Here is a 22,137-nt window from a genome sequence, read left to right as displayed (position 1 = left end):
TATAACGTTATACGTTAGTACGTAATAGTATATAACGTTATACGTTAAATGGTAATACTACATAACGTTATGCTTCATTACGTAAAAGTATATAACTTTATACGTTATTACGTAATAGCATATAACGTTATACGTTATTACGTAATAGTATATAACGTTATACGTCAATACGTAATTGTATATAACGTTATACGTTAGTACGTTATAGTATATTACGTTATGAGTTAGTACGTAACAGTATATAACGTTATACGTTTGTACGTAATAGTATATAACATTATACGTCATAACGTAATAGTGTATAACGTTATACGTTATTACGTAATACTATAGAACGTTATACATTATTACGTAGTAGTATATAACGTTATACGTCTTATGGTAATACTGCATAATGTTATACGTCAAAAGGTAATACTACATAACGTTATACATTATTACGTAATAGTATATAACGTTATACGTTCGTACGTAATAGTATATAACGTTATACGTTAGTACGTCATAGCATATAACGTTATACGTTATAAAGTAATACTACATAACGTTATACGTCATAAGGTAACACTACATAGCATTATACGTCATTACGTAATAGTATATAAAGTTATACGTTAAATGGTAATACTACAAAACGTTATGATTCATTACGTAATAGTATATAACTTTATAGGTTACTACGTAATAGCATATAACGTTATACGTTATTACGTAATAGTATATTACGTTATACGTTAGTACGTAGTAGTATATAACGTTATACGTCATTAGATAATACTACATAACGTTATACTTCATAAGGTAATACTACATAACGATATACGTTAGTACGTAATAGTATATAACGTGATACGTTAGTTCGTAATAGTATATAACGTTATACGTCATTAAGTAATAGTATATAACGTTATACGTCATTAGGTAATACTACATAACGTTATACGTGATAAGGTAATACTACATGACGATATACGTTAGTACGTAATAGTGTATAACGTTATACGCTATTACCTAAAAGTATAGAACGTTATACGTTATTATGTAATAGGATATAACGTTATACGTTAATGCGTAATAGTATATTACGTTATACGTTTGTACGTAGTAGTATATAACGTTATACGTTAGTACGTAATAGTATATAACATTATACGTCATAACGTAATAGTATATAACGTTATAGGTCATTAGGTAATACTACATAACGTTATACGTCATAAGGTAATACTACATGACGATATACGTTAGTACGTAATAGTGTATAACGTTATACGCTATTACCTAATAGTATAGATCGTTATACGATATTACGTAATAAGATATAACGTTATACGTTATTATTAAATAGTATATTACGTTATACGTTAGTACGTAATAGTATGTAACATTATACGTTATTACGTAATAGTATATAACGTTATACGTTATTACCTAATAGTATAGAACGTTATACGTTAGTACGTAGTAGTATATAACGATATAAGTTATAAGCTAATACTGCATAATGTTATACGTTATTACGTAATAGTATGTAACGTTATACGTCAATACGTAATAGTATATAACGTTATACGTTAGTACGTAATAGTATATAACGTTATACGTTAGTACGTAATAGCATATAACGTTATACATTAAATGGTAATACTACATAACGTTATGCTTCATTACGTAATAGTATATAACTTTATACGTTATTACGTAATAGCATATAACGTTATACGTTATAAGGTAACACTACATAACGTTATACGTTATAAAGTAATAGTTTATACTGTTATACGTCAGTACGTTATATTATATAACGTTATACGTTATAAGGTAATACTACATAACGTTATACTTCATTACGTAATGGTATACAACGTTATACGTTATTACGTAATAGTATATTACGTTATACGTTAGTACGTAATAGTATATAACGTTATACGTTATTACGTAATAGTATATAACGTTATCCGTTTTTACGTAATAACATATAACGTTATATGTCGTTACGTAGTACTATATTACATTATACGTTATTACGTAATAGTATGTAACGTTATACGTTATAAGGCAATACTACATAAGGATATACGTTATAAGGTAATACTACATAACGTTATAAGTCATAAGCTGCTACTACATAACAATATACGTCATTACGTAATAGTATATGACGTTATACGTTACTACGTAATATTATATTACGTTATACGTTATAAGCTAATACTACATAACGTTATACGTCATTACGTGAATAGTATATAATGTTATGCGTTAATACGCAATAATATATAACTTTATACGTCATAAGGTAATACTACATAACGTTATACGTCATAAGGTAATACTACATAACGATATACGTTAGTACGTAATAGTATATAACGTGATACGTTAGTACTTAATAGTATATAACATTATACGTCATAACGTTATATTGTATAACGTTATACGTTTATTACGTAATAGTATATAACGTTATACGTTATTACGTAATAATATATAACGTTATACGTTATTACGTAATAGGAGATAACGTTATACGTTATTATGTAATAGTATATTACGTTATACGTTAGTACATAATAGTATGTAACGTTATACGTTATTACGTAATAGTATATAACGTTATACGTCATTACGTAATAATATATAACGTTATACGTTATTACGTAATAGTATATAACGTTATACGTTATTACTTAATAGTATAGAACGTTGTACGTTAGTACGTAGTAGTATATAACGTTATAAGTTATAAGCTAATACTACATAATATTATACGTCATTAAGTAATAGTATGTAACGTTATACGTCATTACGTAATAGTAATTAACGTTATACGTTAGTACGTAATAGTATATAACGTTATACGTCATTACGTAATAGTATATACGTTATTCCGTAATAGTATATAACGTTACACGTCATTAGATAATACTACAAAACGTTATACGTCATAAGGTAATACTACATAACGATATACGTTAGTAGGTAATAGTATATAACGTGATACGTTAGTACGTAATAGTATATAACATTATACGTCATAACGTAATAGTATATAACGTTATACGTTATAAGGTAACACTACATAACGTTATACGTTATAAAGTAATAGTTTATAACGTTAGACGTTATTACGCAATATGATATAACGTTATACGTTATTAGGTAATAGAATATTACGTTATACGTCAGTATGTAATAGTATGTAACGTTATACGTTATTACGTAATAGTATATAACGTTATACGTCATTACGAAATAGTACATAACGTTATACGTTAGTACGTAATAGTATATAACGTTGTACATCATAAGGTAATACTACATAACGATATACGTCATAAGGTAATACTTCATAACGTTATACGTCATAAGGTAATACTACATAACGATGTACGTTAGTGCGTAATAGTATATAACGTTATACGCTCTTACCTAATAGTATAGAACGTTATACGTTATTATGTAACAGGATATAACGTTATATGTTATAACGTAATAGTATATTACGTTATACGTTAGTACGAAATAGTATATAACGTTATACGTTATTATGTAATAGGATATAACGTGATACGTTATTCCGTAATAACATATAACGTTATACGTCGTTACGTAATAGTATATTACGTTATGCGTTAGTACGTAATAGTGTATAACGTTCACGTTATAAGGTAATACTACATAACGTTATACGTCATTAGGTAATACTACATAACTTTATACTTCATTAGGTAATAGTATATAACGTTATACGTTATTACGTAATAGTATATTACGTTATATGTTAGTACGTAATACTATATAACGTTATACGTCATAAGTTAATATTACATAACGTTATACGTCATTACGAAATAGTATATAACGTTATACGTTCGTACGTAATAGTATGTAACCTTAAACGTTATTACCTAATAGTATAGAACGTTGTACGTTAGTTCGTAGTAGTATATAACGTTATACGTTACTACGTAATAGTATATAACGTTATACGTTTTTACCTAATAGTATAGTACGTTATACGTTAGTACGTAGGAGTATATAATGTTATACGTTAGTACATAATACTATATAACGTTATACGTTATAAGGTAATACTACATAACGTTATACTATAGTACGTAATAGCATAAAACGTTATACGTCATAAGTTAATATTACATAACGTTATACGTCATTACGATATAGTATATAACGTTATACGTTCGTACGTAATAGTATGTAACCTTAAACGTTATTACCTAATAGTATAGAACGTTGTACGATAGTTCGTAGTAGTATATAACGTCATACGTTATTACGTAAAAGTACATAACGTTATAAGTTATTACCTAATAGTATAAAACGATATACGTTAGTACGTAGTATTATATAATGTTATACGTTAGTACGTAATACTATATAACGTTATACGTTATAAGGAAGTACTACATAACGTTATACGTCATAAGGTAATACTACATAACGATATACGTTAGTACGTAATAGTATATAACGTTATACGTTATTACGTAATAGTATACAGGGTGCGCCGTTAGAATCCGGACAAAAGAAGTTTTGTGCAGAAAGTTGTTTATTTAAGTCAATACACAAAAACACATGAAAATGTTGTTATATCTCATTTAAAGGGTCCTTGCTGAGAACTTTTATTCTATGTAACCACCCTCTGCCTCTATGACCTGCTCTATTCTTGCTCTAAAGCGCGAGCACGCTGACTTCAACTGGTCGCGTTTAATTGTCGCGAATTCTGACTCGATAGCAGCTCGTAGGGAGTTGACGTTGGGGTGCCTGCATTTATTAGTTTGTCTCTCGATAACGCCCCACACGTAATAGTCCAATGGGTTTAGGTCGGGACTGTTAGGAGGCCAGAAATCTTTCGACCAAAACATGTCCACATTGTCAGAGAGCCAATTTTGAACAAGATGACTTGTGTGAGCAGGTGCGCCATCTTGTTGAAATAAATACGGCCTTCCAGAAGCCGTAATTTCCATCCACGGCTTTATTACTGTCTTCAGGACCTCCAAATAAACCTCCTTTGTGATTCTTTCGCCTTTTTGGAAGAAGTGCGGAGGCATGACGTCGCCCTCACTTGAGACAACGCTCAAAACGTGAACACTTGCTGGAAATTTGGTTTTGCCCACAACAGGAACATCTTCGAGATTGTGGGCCAGCCAACGGTCGTTCCTCCGATTCACTTTGGCATCCACCCGGCGCGAAGACTTTCTATAATCGCCGCTCTTCTATCGTATTCCGGGTTTTGCTTAACGAGTTCTGTCATTTTGAGGTTATAGAAGACTTATTGACATATTTAACTAACTTCAGAGTCAATCAGCACAAACATCTGAATTCTAATATGGTGGGAACTACAAATTGAATTCTGTCCGAATTCTAACGGCGCACCCTGTATAACGTTATACGTCATTACGTAATATTATATAACGTTACACGTCATTAGATAATACTACATAATGTTATACGTCATATGGTAATACTACATAACGATATTTTTTTTTTTTTTTTTTTTTTTTTTTTTTTTTTTTTTTTTTTTTTTTTTTTATTTTATTTTGGTTATTTTACAATTTGTCCCTGCGGACATTTGGTAAAGTGTTATATCTTGTTGGTGAAGAAAAAAAAAAAATATAAATAAAAAAATAATATAGCATGTGGGCGGCTACCCCCAGCGGGGTACCAGCTTCGTTTTTTTTTTTTCTTTTTTTTTTTTTTTTTTTTTAGTTATATCTTTTATGAGGTCTATTGGGTGTTTCCTTTTTAGTCTTCTTACGATGTTTGTTGTGTTGCACGTTTCAGCTGCCAGATGGTTCGGGTGTGTTTCTATTCTTGTTCTGTATCTTGTTGCGAATCTGGTAATCTCCTCCTTGACCGTTGGTATTCCGAGGTCTTTCCTTATGTCCTCGTTTCTAACGTACCACGGGGCGTTTACCATTGTTCTAAGGATTTTGGCTTGGATTGTTTCTATTTTGTTTATATGTCTCATTGCTGCTGTTCCCCATAGTGGAATTCCGTATGTCCAGATTGGCTTTATGATTATTTTATATATTTTCAGTTTGTTTTCTGTGCTTAGTTTGGATTTTCGGCTTGTTAGCCAGTACATTTGTCTCCTTGCTATCTGTATCTTGTCTATTATTGATTTGATGTGCTGTTTCCATGTGAAGTGTGTATCTATGTGAAGTCCAAGGTATTTGACTTGCCTTGTTTGTGTTATTTGCGTGCCGTTCAGGAAGATGTTTGGTGTTATCTGTTTTCTCAATGTGAATGTAATGTGGTTGCATTTGTCAGGGTTAGCTTTGATTTGTTTGTCCTGTAGCCACTTTTCTATTTTTGTGATGTGCTCTTGTAGTATTGTGGCTGCTGTTACAGGGTTAGTGTGCCTGACTAGCACGGCTGTGTCGTCCGCGAATGTCAGTATTTTGCTATTGGTAGTTGTTGGAATGTTGGCCGTGTATAATGTGTATAGTATGGGTCCTAGGACGCTTCCTTGTGGAACACCTGCTTTGATGTCTTTTGCTTCGGAGTGTGCGTCCTTGATTTTTACTGTGAAGGTTCTGTTGCTTATGTATGATTTTATTATTTGGTATATTTTTTCCGGGAATTGTTTCTTGATTGTTTGTATTAGGCTTTCGTGGTTTATTTTATCGAAAGCTTTCTCTATGTCCATGAATAGGGCTGTACAATATTGTTTGTTTTCTATTGTGTGTATTATTTCGTTGACAAGCCTGTGCATTTGTTCTATGGTGGAGTGTTTATTTCTGAATCCAAATTGATGGTCTGGTATTAGTTTTTCCTTCTCTATTATTGGTTTTAGTCGGGCGTATATTACTTTTTCTAGTATTTTGGAGAGCACGGGGAGTAGTGATATTGGTCTGTAGGATGTTGCTTCATGTGGGTCTTTGCCTGGTTTGGGTAACATTATGATTTGTGCCTGTTTCCATAATGCAGGATAATATTGTATTCTTAGTATTGCATTGAATATTATTGTAATTAACCGTATCGCTTTTGGAGGGAGGTTTTTCAATATTTTGCCATTGATTAGATCGATTCCTGGTGCTTTGTTGTTTTTTGTTTTTTCTATTATGTTTCTTATTTCTTGTGCTGTTGTTTTGGGTATGGTGTATTGCTTGTCGATTGCAGTGCTAGTGGCTATCGCGTCGTCGTCCGTATGGCTATTGTGGTTGCTGTTATTGATGTTGTGTGGTGTAAATGTGTTGCATAGGTGGATGGAAAATTCTTCGGCTTGCTCTTCGTTGCTTCTTGCCCATGTGTTGTCTGCTTTTCTGATTGCTGGGGCTGGTTTTATCGCCTTCTTTATTTTTTTTGTGGCTTTCCATAGTGAGTAGTTGTAGTTCTCGTGTGCAGATAGTGACTCTATGAACTTTGTGAATTCGTTGTTGATGTGCTCTTTTATTTCTTTTTTTATTTCCTTTGCGAGTTTGTTTAGGTGTTTTTTGTTTTCTTTTGTTCTATGTTTTTGCCATTTTGCTTTCGCTTTTCTTTTATCTCTAATTTTTTCGAGGATGTATGATGGGATTTGTTTTGTTTGTCTAGTGGTAGTTGCTGGTTTTGTGGTTGCCCGTGCTGCCTCTTGTATAGTTTTTGTAAGTGTTGTTACAGCTTGTTCGATGTGTTGGGGCGTTTTCAGTGGGATGTTGCAGTTGATTTTGCTCTCGATTATTTCTTTGAAGGTTTGCCAATTAGTGGATTTGTTGCATAGCGTCTCTGAGTTGTTGTAGAGTATTGGCTTGTTTCTGTATGTTATTATTATGGGTGTATGGTCGGAGCTAAGCTCGAGGCTGGATGCTATATTTATTTTATTTCCGTTTAATCCCTTTGTGACTGCAAAGTCGAGTAGGTCAGGGATTTTGCTCAGGTCTGTCGGCCAGTATGTCGGTCTTCCAGTGGATAATATATTGAGATTGTTTTTCCTGATGTGTTTTTCCAGGGTTCTGCCTCGAGGTGTAGTGATTCTTGATCCCCATGTTGTGTGCTTTGAGTTGTAGTCTCCTGCTGCGATAAACTTGTCGCCTAGTTGTTGGAAGTATTCTTCCCACATTTGTGTTGTAATTTTGTGTCGCGGTGGTGCATATACTGCTGACAGCTGTAGACGGTTGCTGCTAGTTTGTACGGTAACGGTAGTTGCTTGTATGTGTTCTTTACTAACTTGGCTGTGTAGGTGGTGTTTAATGTCGTTTCTTATTATCACTGCGGTTCCTCCGTGTGCTTTTCCTGAGGGGTGCTTGGTATCGTATATGGTATAGTGCGGTATTTTTGTGTAGCTTTTTGTTGTGAAATGCGTCTCCGATACAAGTAGTATGTCTATGTTGTTGTGGTATAGGAATGCTTTGGTTTCAATGGCCCTTTGTTGTAGACCGTTAGAGTTCCAGGCAGCTATTTTTAGTATGTCCGTTTTTACTTTTTGCTTAGCATGGTTGTTATCAGTTGTATCATAGCTGTGATTTGTAATGATTGCTGCTTGAATGCTTCGTTTAGTTCGCTTATCGTTCTTGTTAACATGTCGGTGCTTTTGATGGATTGTTTTAATAGTTCTTTTATTTCTGTAGCGTCGTTGGTGTTGTTGTTGTGGTTTTGATTGGCTACGGGTGTTACTTCCTTGGTTGCTTGCGCGTAGCTTCGACTGCCAGTGGTGTTGATATTGTTGTGGTTGTTGTTCATTACGTACTGTACTTTAATTGGTGTCTCAGCTTCTGCCCTGTCTTGTTGTGTGTGGTGGTAGTTATATGTCCTGCTTCTAAGCGGCGGAAACAATTTACGTTGGAGTATTTTTCTGGCTGGGCAGCCTTTGTAGCTGGCTGGGTGGTTTCCGTTGCAGTTGTAGCACTTTACCTCTTTTATTTTTCCCGTATATGGGCAGTAAGTTGTCAGGTGCTTTCCTGCGCATTTGACGCACACCGGGTTTCTGTTGCAGTAATTTTTTGTGTGCCCATATTGTTGGCACCGCATGCACTGAGGTATGTCTTTTTTTTGTCTGGGTGGTTCGACTGTGATTATTGTGTTTAAGATTTGTTTAATGTCATAGATTTCCTTGTTGTTTTTGTTCGGTTCTAGTTCTATTAGGAACAGCGGTAGTGGTTGTTTGGTGTCAAATCTCGTTATGTTGTTTATTGCTCTTACCTGGTGTCCGATTTTGGCTAGTTCGTCGCATATGTTGCTTGTGTTTGTTCTTGGGTGTAGCCCTCTGATAACTGCTTTATAGCTTTTGTCAGTTTTGAGCTGGTAGGTGTGGTACCCGGCGTTTTTTTCTTTTAGCACTTTTACCACTTTTCTGTAGGTTTCTGGGGCGTTGGTTTGCACTTTTACCTGGTCCAGTTTTAATTGTTTTATTGAGTAGTTTTCTTTGCCTGCCGTATTGTTTAGCAGTTCGAGGAGGGGGTCTATTATTTGCGCATCGATGTATATTGGCGGTGGTTTGGGGTTGTGTGTTATTGGTTTTTCAGTTGTTTCAGTTGTTTCTGGTTCCTTCTCTTGTGGTAGTATGCTGAAGGGGTTTTGTAGTGGGATTTCTTGGAGCCACTGCTTACTTACTGTTTCTGCAGCCCTCCTAGTATTTGCGTTTGTTGTAATTTTTCTTCTTTTGCTGGGAGTTACGAGCTTCCAGCTTTCGTCTTGTTGTGTTAGATCGTTGTTGGTGGTGTTTCTCTCGTCACTCATCTGAGTCGTATCCATTTCGGTTTCTGTGCATTCATGGATTTCCATGGTTTTGTATATGGCGTATGTTTCACCGTTGTTTGATATCCTGAGCGGTGGCACTCGTTGCATTGCTTTGTTTTCCCCGCTTTTCGCACTTTCGGGGGAACTTTTTTCCACGTCCGATTTCGACTGAGAGACCTCTCCGGGCACCAGGCACGTCTGCACTCTTCGGCAGTCGAAAGGGAACTGTTATACGTTAATGCGTAATAATATATTACGTTATACGTTACTACGTAATATTATATTACGTTATACGTTATAAGCTAATACTGCATAACGTTATACGTCAATACGTATTAGTATATAATGTTATACGTTAGTACGCAATAATATATAACTTTATACGTCATAAGGTAATACTACACAGCGTTATACGACATAAGATAATACTACATAACGATATACGTTAGTACGTAATAGTATATAACGTTATACGTCATTAAGTAATAGTATATAACGTTATACGTCATTACGTAATAGTATATAATGTTATACGTTATTACGTAATAGTATATAATGTTATACGTTAGTACGCAATAATATATAACTTTATACGTCATGAGGTAATACTACATAACGTTATACCTCATAAGATAATACTACATAACGATATACGTTAGTACGTAATAGTATATTACGTTATACGTCATTGCGAAATAGTACATATCGTTATACGTTAGTACGTAATAGTATATAACATTATACGTCATTACGTAATAGTATATAACGTTACACGTCATTAGATAATACTACATAACGTTATACGTCATAAGGTAATACTACATAACGATATACGTTAGTACGTAATAGTATATAACGTGATACGTTAGTACGTAATAGTATATAACATTATACGTCATAACGTAAGAGTACATAACGCTATACGTTATAAGGTAACACTACATAACGTTATACGTTATCAAGTAATAGTTTATAACGTTATACGTTATAAGGTAACACTACATAACGTTATACGTCATAAGATAACCCTACATAGCGTTATACGTCATTACGTAATAGTATATATCGTTATACGTTAAATGGTAATACTACATAACGTTATGCTTCATTACGTAATTGTATATGACTTTATACGTTATTACGTAATAGCATATAACGTTATACGTTATTACGTAATAGTTTATAACGTTATACGTTATTACGTAATATGATATAACATTATACGTCATTAGGTAATACTATATTACGTTATACGTCAGTACGTAATAGTATGTAACGTTATACGTTATTACGTAATAGTATATAACGTTATACGTCATTACGAACGTGTATATAACGTTATACGTTAGTACGTAATAGTGTATAAGGTTATACGTCATTACGTAATATTATATAACGTTATACGTTAGTACGTAATAATATATAACGTTATACGTTAGTACGTGATGGTATATAACGTTATACGTTATAAGGTAATACTACATAACGTTATACGTCATAAGGTAATACTACATATCGTTATTCGTCATAAGGTAATACTACATAACGATGTACGTTAGTGCGTAATAGTATATAACGTTATACGTTTTACCTAATAGTATATTACGTTATACGTTATTACGTAATAGTATGTAACGTTATACGTTATAATGCAATACTACATAACGATATACGATATAAGGTAATACTACATAACGTTATAAGTCATAAGCTGCTACAACATAACAATATACGTCATTACGTAATAGTATATGACGTTATACGTTACTACGTAATATTATATTACGTTATACGTTATAAGCTAATACTACATAACGTTATACGTCATTACGTAATAGTATATACGGTTATACGTTAGTACGCAATAATATATAACTTTATACGTCATAAGGTAATACTACATAACGTTATACTTCATTACGTAATAGTATATAACGTTATACGTCATTACGTAATAGTATGTAACGTTATACGTTATATGGCAATACTACATAACTATATACGTTATCAGGTAATACTACATAACGTTATAAGTCATGAGCTGCTACCACATAACAATATACGCCATTACGTAATAGTATATGACGTTATACGTTACTACGTAATATTATATTACGATATACGTTATAAGCTAATACTACATAACGTTATACGTCATTACGTAATAGTATATAATGTTATGCGTTAGTACGTAATAGTATATAACGTGATACGTTAGTACGTAATAGTATATAACATTATACGTCACAACGTAATAGTATGTAACGTTATACGTTATAAGGTAACACTACATAACGTTATACGTTATAAAGTAATAGTTTATAACGTTATACGATATTACGTAATGTGATATAACGTTATACGTTATTAGGTAAGAGAATATTACGTTATGCGTTAGTACGTAATAGTGTAAAACGTTATACGTTATAAGGGAATTCTACATAACGTTATACGTCATAAGGTAATACTACATAACGATATACGTTATTACGTAAAAGTACATAACGTTATACGTTATTACCTAACAGTATAAAACGTTATACGTTAGTACGTAGTATTATATAATGTTATACGTTAGTACGTAATACTATATAACGTTATACGTTATAAGGAAATACTACATAACGTTATACGTCATAAGGTAATACTACATAACGATATACGTTATTACGTAATAGTATATAACGTTATACGTCATTACGTCATGGTATATAATGTTATACGTTATTACGTAATAGTATATAACGTTATACGTTTTTACGTAATAACATATAACGTTATACGTCGTTACGTAGTAGTATATTACGTTATACGTTATTACGTAATAGTATGTAACGTTATACGTTATAGGGCAATACTGCATAACGATATACGTTATAAGGTAATACTACATAACGTTATAAGTCATAAGCTGCTACTACATAACAATATACGTCATTACGTAATAGTATATGACGGTATACGTTACTACGTAATATTATATTACGTTATACGTTATAAGCTAATACTACATAACGTTATACTTCATTACGTAATAGTATGTAACGTTATACGTCATTACGTAATAGTATATAATGTTATACGTTAGTACGCAATAATATATAACTTTATACGTCATAAGGTAATACTACATAACGTTATACTTCATTACGTAATAGTATATAACGTTATACGTTATTACGTAATAGTATATTACGTTATACGTTAGTACGTAATAGTATATAACGTTATACGTTATTATGTAATAGTATATAACGTTATACGTCATTACGTAATGGTATATAATGTTATACGTTATTACGTAATAGTATGTAACGTTATACGTTATAAGGCAATACTACATAACTGTATACGTTATAAGGTAATACTACATAACGTTATAAGTCATAAGCTGCTACTACATAACAAAATACGTCATTACGTAATAGTATATGACGTTATACGTTACTACGTAATATTATATTACGTTATACGTTATAAGCTAATACTACATAACGTTATACGTCATTACGTAATAGTATATAATGTTATACGTTAGTACGCAATAATATATAACTTTATACGTCATAAGGTAATACTACATAACGATATACGTTAGTACGTAATAGTATATAACGTGATACGTTAGTACGTAATAGTATATAACATTATACGTCATAACGTAATAGTATATAACGTTATACGTTATAAGGTAACACTACATAACGTTATACGTTATAAAGTAATAGTTTATAACGTTAGACGTTATTACGCAATATGATATAACGTTATACGTTATTAGGTAATAGAATATTACGTTATACGTCAGTATGTAATAGTATGTAACGTTATACGTTATTACGTAATAGTATATAACGTTATACGTCATTACGAAATAGTACATAACGTTATACGTTAGTACGTAATAGTATATAACGTTGTACATCATAAGGTAATACTACATAACGATATACGTCATAAGGTAATACTTCATAACGTTATACGTCATAAGGTAATACTACATAACGATGTACGTTAGTGCGTAATAGTATATAACGTTATACGCTCTTACCTAATAGTATAGAACGTTATACGTTATTATGTAACAGGATATAACGTTATATGTTATAACGTAATAGTATATTACGTTATACGTTAGTACGAAATAGTATATAACGTTATACGTTATTATGTAATAGGATATAACGTGATACGTTATTCCGTAATAACATATAACGTTATACGTCGTTACGTAATAGTATATTACGTTATGCGTTAGTACGTAATAGTGTATAACGTTCACGTTATAAGGTAATACTACATAACGTTATACGTCATTAGGTAATACTACATAACTTTATACTTCATTAGGTAATAGTATATAACGTTATACGTTATTACGTAATAGTATATTACGTTATATGTTAGTACGTAATACTATATAACGTTATACGTCATAAGTTAATATTACATAACGTTATACGTCATTACGAAATAGTATATAACGTTATACGTTCGTACGTAATAGTATGTAACCTTAAACGTTATTACCTAATAGTATAGAACGTTGTACGTTAGTTCGTAGTAGTATATAACGTTATACGTTACTACGTAATAGTATATAACGTTATACGTTTTTACCTAATAGTATAGTACGTTATACGTTAGTACGTAGGAGTATATAATGTTATACGTTAGTACATAATACTATATAACGTTATACGTTATAAGGTAATACTACATAACGTTATACTATAGTACGTAATAGCATAAAACGTTATACGTCATAAGTTAATATTACATAACGTTATACGTCATTACGATATAGTATATAACGTTATACGTTCGTACGTAATAGTATGTAACCTTAAACGTTATTACCTAATAGTATAGAACGTTGTACGATAGTTCGTAGTAGTATATAACGTCATACGTTATTACGTAAAAGTACATAACGTTATAAGTTATTACCTAATAGTATAAAACGATATACGTTAGTACGTAGTATTATATAATGTTATACGTTAGTACGTAATACTATATAACGTTATACGTTATAAGGAAGTACTACATAACGTTATACGTCATAAGGTAATACTACATAACGATATACGTTAGTACGTAATAGTATATAACGTTATACGTTATTACGTAATAGTATATAACGTTATACGTCATTACGTAATATTATATAACGTTACACGTCATTAGATAATACTACATAATGTTATACGTCATATGGTAATACTACATAACGATATTTTTTTTTTTTTTTTTATTTTATTTTGGTTATTTTACAATTTGTCCTTGCGGACATTTGGTAAAGTGTTATATCTTGTTGGTGAAGAAAAAAAAAATATAAATAAAAAAATAATATAGCATGTGGGCGGCTACCCCCAGCGGGGTACCAGCTTCGTTTTTTTTTTTCTTTTTTTTTTTTTTTTTCTAAGTTATATCTTTTATGAGGTCTATTGGGTGTTTCCTTTTTAGTCTTCTTACGATGTTTGTTGTGTTGCACGTTTCAGCTGCCAGATGGTTCGGGTGTGTTTCTATTCTTGTTCTGTATCTTGTTGCGAATCTGGTAATCTCCTCCTTGACCGTTGGTATTCCGAGGTCTTTCCTTATGTCCTCGTTTCTAACGTACCACGGGGCGTTTACCATTGTTCTAAGGATTTTGGCTTGGATTGTTTCTATTTTGTTTATATGTCTCATTGCTGCTGTTCCCCATAGTGGAATTCCGTATGTCCAGATTGGCTTTATGATTATTTTATATATTTTCAGTTTGTTTTCTGTGCTTAGTTTGGATTTTCGGCTTGTTAGCCAGTACATTTGTCTCCTTGCTATCTGTATCTTGTCTATTATTGATTTGATGTGCTGTTTCCATGTGAAGTGTGTATCTATGTGAAGTCCAAGGTATTTGACTTGCCTTGTTTGTGTTATTTGCGTGCCGTTCAGGAAGATGTTTGGTGTTATCTGTTTTCTCAATGTGAATGTAATGTGGTTGCATTTGTCAGGGTTAGCTTTGATTTGTTTGTCCTGTAGCCACTTTTCTATTTTTGTGATGTGCTCTTGTAGTATTGTGGCTGCTGTTACAGGGTTAGTGTGCCTGACTAGCACGGCTGTGTCGTCCGCGAATGTCAGTATTTTGCTATTGGTAGTTGTTGGAATGTTGGCCGTGTATAATGTGTATAGTATGGGTCCTAGGACGCTTCCTTGTGGAACACCTGCTTTGATGTCTTTTGCTTCGGAGTGTGCGTCCTTGATTTTTACTGTGAAGGTTCTGTTGCTTATGTATGATTTTATTATTTGGTATATTTTTTCCGGGAATTGTTTCTTGATTGTTTGTATTAGGCTTTCGTGGTTTATTTTATCGAAAGCTTTCTCTATGTCCATGAATAGGGCTGTACAATATTGTTTGTTTTCTATTGTGTGTATTATTTCGTTGACAAGCCTGTGCATTTGTTCTATGGTGGAGTGTTTATTTCTGAATCCAAATTGATGGTCTGGTATTAGTTTTTCCTTCTCTATTATTGGTTTTAGTCGGGCGTATATTACTTTTTCTAGTATTTTGGAGAGCACGGGGAGTAGTGATATTGGTCTGTAGGATGTTGCTTCATGTGGGTCTTTGCCTGGTTTGGGTAACATTATGATTTGTGCCTGTTTCCATAATGCAGGATAATATTGTATTCTTAGTATTGCATTGAATATTATTGTAATTAACCGTATCGCTTTTGGAGGGAGGTTTTTCAATATTTTGCCATTGATTAGATCGATTCCTGGTGCTTTGTTGTTTTTTGTTTTTTCTATTATGTTTCTTATTTCTTGTGCTGTTGTTTTGGGTATGGTGTATTGCTTGTCGATTGCAGTGCTAGTGGCTATCGCGTCGTCGTCCGTATGGCTATTGTGGTTGCTGTTATTGATGTTGTGTGGTGTAAATGTGTTGCATAGGTGGATGGAAAATTCTTCGGCTTGCTCTTCGTTGCTTCTTGCCCATGTGTTGTCTGCTTTTCTGATTGCTGGGGCTGGTTTTATCGCCTTCTTTATTTTTTTTGTGGCTTTCCATAGTGAGTAGTTGTAGTTCTCGTGTGCAGATAGTGACTCTATGAACTTTGTGAATTCGTTGTTGATGTGCTCTTTTATTTCTTTTTTTATTTCCTTTGCGAGTTTGTTTAGGTGTTTTTTGTTTTCTTTTGTTCTATGTTTTTGCCATTTTGCTTTCGCTTTTCTTTTATCTCTAATTTTTTCGAGGATGTATGATGGGATTTGTTTTGTTTGTCTAGTGGTAGTTGCTGGTTTTGTGGTTGCCCGTGCTGCCTCTTGTATAGTTTTTGTAAGTGTTGTTACAGCTTGTTCGATGTGTTGGGGCGTTTTCAGTGGGATGTTGCAGTTGATTTTGCTCTCGATTATTTCTTTGAAGGTTTGCCAATTAGTGGATTTGTTGCATAGCGTCTCTGAGTTGTTGTAGAGTATTGGCTTGTTTCTGTATGTTATTATTATGGGTGTATGGTCGGAGCTAAGCTCGAGGCTGGATGCTATATTTATTTTATTTCCGTTTAATCCCTTTGTGACTGCAAAGTCGAGTAGGTCAGGGATTTTGCTCAGGTCTGTCGGCCAGTATGTCGGTCTTCCAGTGGATAATATATTGAGATTGTTTTTCCTGATGTGTTTTTCCAGGGTTCTGCCTCGAGGTGTAGTGATTCTTGATCCCCATGTTGTGTGCTTTGAGTTGTAGTCTCCTGCTGCGATAAACTTGTCGCCTAGTTGTTGGAAGTATTCTTCCCACATTTGTGTTGTAATTTTGTGTCGCGGTGGTGCATATACTGCTGACAGCTGTAGACGGTTGCTGCTAGTTTGTACGGTAACGGTAGTTGCTTGTATGTGTTCTTTACTAACTTGGCTGTGCAGGTGGTGTTTAATGTCGTTTCTTATTATCACTGCGGTTCCTCCGTGCGCTTTTCCTGAGGGGTGCTTGGTATCGTATATGGTATAGTGCGGTATTTTTGTGTAGCTTTTTGTTGTGAAATGCGTCTCCGATACAAGTAGTATGTCTATGTTGTTGTGGTATAGGAATGCTTTGGTTTCAATGGCCCTTTGTTGTAGACCGTTAGAGTTCCAGGCAGCTATTTTTAGTATGTCCGTTTTTACTTTTTGCTTAGCATGGTTGTTATCAGTTGTATCATAGCTGTGATTTGTAATGATTGCTGCTTGAATGCTTCGTTTAGTTCGCTTATCGTTCTTGTTAACATGTCGGTGCTTTTGATGGATTGTTTTAATAGTTCTTTTATTTCTGTAGCGTCGTTGGTGTTGTTGTTGTGGTTTTGATTGGCTACGGGTGTTACTTCCTTGGTTGCTTGCGCGTAGCTTCGACTGCCAGTGGTGTTGATATTGTTGTGGTTGTTGTTCATTACGTACTGTACTTTAATTGGTGTCTCAGCTTCTGCCCTGTCTTGTTGTGTGTGGTGGTAGTTATATGTCCTGCTTCTAAGCGGCGGAAACAATTTACGTTGGAGTATTTTTCTGGCTGGGCAGCCTTTGTAGCTGGCTGGGTGGTTTCCGTTGCAGTTGTAGCACTTTACCTCTTTTATTTTTCCCGTATATGGGCAGTAAGTTGTCAGGTGCTTTCCTGCGCATTTGACGCACACCGGGTTTCTGTTGCAGTAATTTTTTGTGTGCCCATATTGTTGGCACCGCATGCACTGAGGTATGTCTTTTTTTTGTCTGGGTGGTTCGACTGTGATTATTGTGTTTAAGATTTGTTTAATGTCATAGATTTCCTTGTTGTTTTTGTTCGGTTCTAGTTCTATTAGGAACAGCGGTAGAGGTTGTTTGGTGTCAAATCTCGTTATGTTGTTTATTGCTCTTACCTGGTGTCCGATTTTGGCTAGTTCGTCGCATATGTTGCTTGTGTTTGTTCTTGGGTGTAGCCCTCTGATAACTGCTTTATAGCTTTTGTCAGTTTTGAGCTGGTAGGTGTGGTACCCGGCGTTTTTTTCTTTTAGCACTTTTACCACTTTTCTGTAGGTTTCTGGGGCGTTGGTTTGCACTTTTACCTGGTCCAGTTTTAATTGTTTTATTGAGTAGTTTTCTTTGCCTGCCGTATTGTTTAGCAGTTCGAGGAGGGGGTCTATTATTTGCGCATCGATGTATATTGGCGGTGGTTTGGGGTTGTGTGTTATTGGTTTTTCAGTTGTTTCAGTTGTTTCTGGTTCCTTCTCTTGTGGTAGTATGCTGAAGGGGTTTTGTAGTGGGATTTCTTGGAGCCACTGCTTACTTACTGTTTCTGCAGCCCTCCTAGTATTTGCGTTTGTTGTAATTTTTCTTCTTTTGCTGGGAGTTACGAGCTTCCAGCTTTCGTCTTGTTGTGTTAGATCGTTGTTGGTGGTGTTTCTCTCGTCACTCATCTGAGTCGTATCCATTTCGGTTTCTGTGCATTCATGGATTTCCATGGTTTTGTATATGGCGTATGTTTCACCGTTGTTTGATATCCTGAGCGGTGGCACTCGTTGCATTGCTTTGTTTTCCCCGCTTTTCGCACTTTCGGGGGCACTTTTTTCCACGTCCGATTTCGACTGAGAGACCTCTCCGGGCACCAGGCACGTCTGCACTCTTCGGCAGTCGAAAGGGAACTGACATAACGATATATGTTAGTACGTAATAGTATATAACGTGATACGTTAGTACGTAATAGTATATAACATTATACGTTATAACGTAATAGTATATAACGTTATACGTTATAAGGTAACACTACATAACGTTATACGTTATAAAGTAATATTTTATAACGTTATAGGTTATTACGTAATATGATATAACGTTATACGTTATTACGTAATATGATATAACGTTATACGTTATTAGGTAATAGTATATTACGTTATACGTCAGTACGTAATTGTGTGTAACGTTATACGTTATTACGTAATAGTATTTAACGTTATACGTTAAACGTAACACTACATGACGTTATACATTATAAGGTAATACTACATAACGTTATACGTTATAAAGTAATATTTTATAACGTTATACGTTATTACGTAATATGATATAACGTTAAACGTTATAAGGTAACACTACATAACGTTATACGTCATAAGGTAATACTACTTAACGATATACGTTATTACGTAATAGTATATAACGTTATACGTCATTACGTAATGGTATCTAATGTTATACGTTATTACGTAATAGTATATATCGTTATACGTTTTTACGTAATAGTATGTAACGTTATTTGTTATTACGTAATAGTATGTAACGTTATACGTTATAAGGCAATACTACATAACGATATACGTTAGAAGGTAATACTACATAGCGTTATAAGTCATAAGCTGCTACTACATAACAATATACGTCATTACGTAATAGTATATGACGTTATACGTTACTACGTAATATTATATTACGTTATACGTTATAAGCTAATAATACATAACGTTATACGTCATTACGTGATAGTATATAATGTTATACGTTAGTACGCAATAATATATAACTTTATACGTCATAAGGTAATACTACATTACGTTATACCTCATAAGATAATACTACATAACGATATACGTTAGTACGTAATAGTATATAACGTTATACGTCATTGCGATATATATAAATATATAAATATTATATCGTTATACGTTATTACGTAATAGTATATAACGTTATACGTCATTACGAAATAGTATATAACGATATACGTTAGTACGTAATAGTGTATAACGTTATACGTTATTACGTAATAGTATATAACGTTATACGTTGGTACGTAATAGTATATAACGTTATATATTATAAGGTAATACTACATAACGTTATACGTCATAAGGTAATACTACATAACATTATACGTCATATGGTAATACTACATAACGTTATACGTCATTACGTAATAGTATATAACGTTATACGTTAGTACGTAATAATATATAACGTTATACGTTAGTACGTGATGGTATATAACGTTATACGTTAAATGGTAATACTACATATCGTTATGCTTCAATACGTAATAGTATATGACTTTATATGTTATTACGTAATAGCATATAACGTTATACGTTAGTACCTAATAGTATATAACATTATACGTTAGTACGTGATAGTATATAAGGTTATACGTTATAAGGTAATACTACATAACGTTATAGGTTATAAGGTAACACTACATCGCGTTATACGTCATTACGTAATAGTATATATCGTTATACGTAAAATGGTAATACTACATGACGTTATACGTTATAAAGTAATAGTTCATAACGTTATACGTTAGTACGTAGTATTATATAATGTTATACGTTAGTACGTAATACTATATAACGTTATACATCATAAGGTAATACTACATAACATTATAAGTCATGAGCTGCTACTACATAACAATATACGTCATTACCTAATAGTATATGACGTTATACGTTCGTACGTAATAATATATAACGTTATACGTTAGTACGTGATGTTATATAACTTTATACGTTATAAGGTAATACTACATAACGTTATGCTTCATTACGTAATAGTATATGACTTTATACATTATTACGTAATAGCATATAACGTTATACGTTGTTACGTAATAGTATATAACGTTATGCGTTATTACCTAATATTATAGAACGTTATACGTTAGTACGTGATAGTATATAACGTTATACGTTAGTACGTGATGGTATATAACGTTATACGTTATAAGGTAATACTACATAACGATATACGTCATAAGGTATCACTACATAGCGTTATACTTCATTACGTAATAGTATATATCGTTATACATTAAATGGTAATACTACATAACGTTATGCTTCATTACGTAATGGTATATAACGTTATACGTCATTACGTAATGGTATATAATGTTATACGTTATTACGTAATAGTATATAACGTTATACGTTTTTACGTAATAGTATGTAACGTTATACGTTATAAGGTAACACTACATAACGTTATACGTCATAAGGTAATACTACATAACGTCATACGTCATTACGTAATAGTATATAACGTTATACGTTCGTACTTAATAATATATAACGCTATACGTTAGTACGTAACAGTATATAACGTTATACGTTAGTACGCGATAGTATATAACGTTATACGTTATAAGCTAATACTACATAACGTTATACGTCATTACGTAATAGTATATAATGTTATACGTTAGTACGCAATAATAAATAACTTTATACGTCATAAGGTAATACTACACAACGTTATACTTTATTACGTAATAGTATATAACGTTATACGTTAGTTCGTAATAGTATATAACGTTATACATTATAAGGTAATACTACATAACGTTATACGTCATAAGGTAATACTACATAACATTATACGTCATAAGGTAATACTACATAACGTTATACGTCATTACGTAATAGTATATAACGTTATACGTTAGTACGTAATAGTATAAAACGTTATACGTTATAAGGGAATACTACATAACGT

The sequence above is a fragment of the Bombus pascuorum genome, chromosome 11, assembly GCF_905332965.1.
Source record: "Bombus pascuorum chromosome 11, iyBomPasc1.1, whole genome shotgun sequence".
NCBI lineage: Eukaryota > Metazoa > Arthropoda > Insecta > Hymenoptera > Apidae > Bombus > Bombus pascuorum.
The sequence above is the reverse complement of the archived record's forward strand: the minus strand, read 5'-3'. Positions refer to the sequence as shown.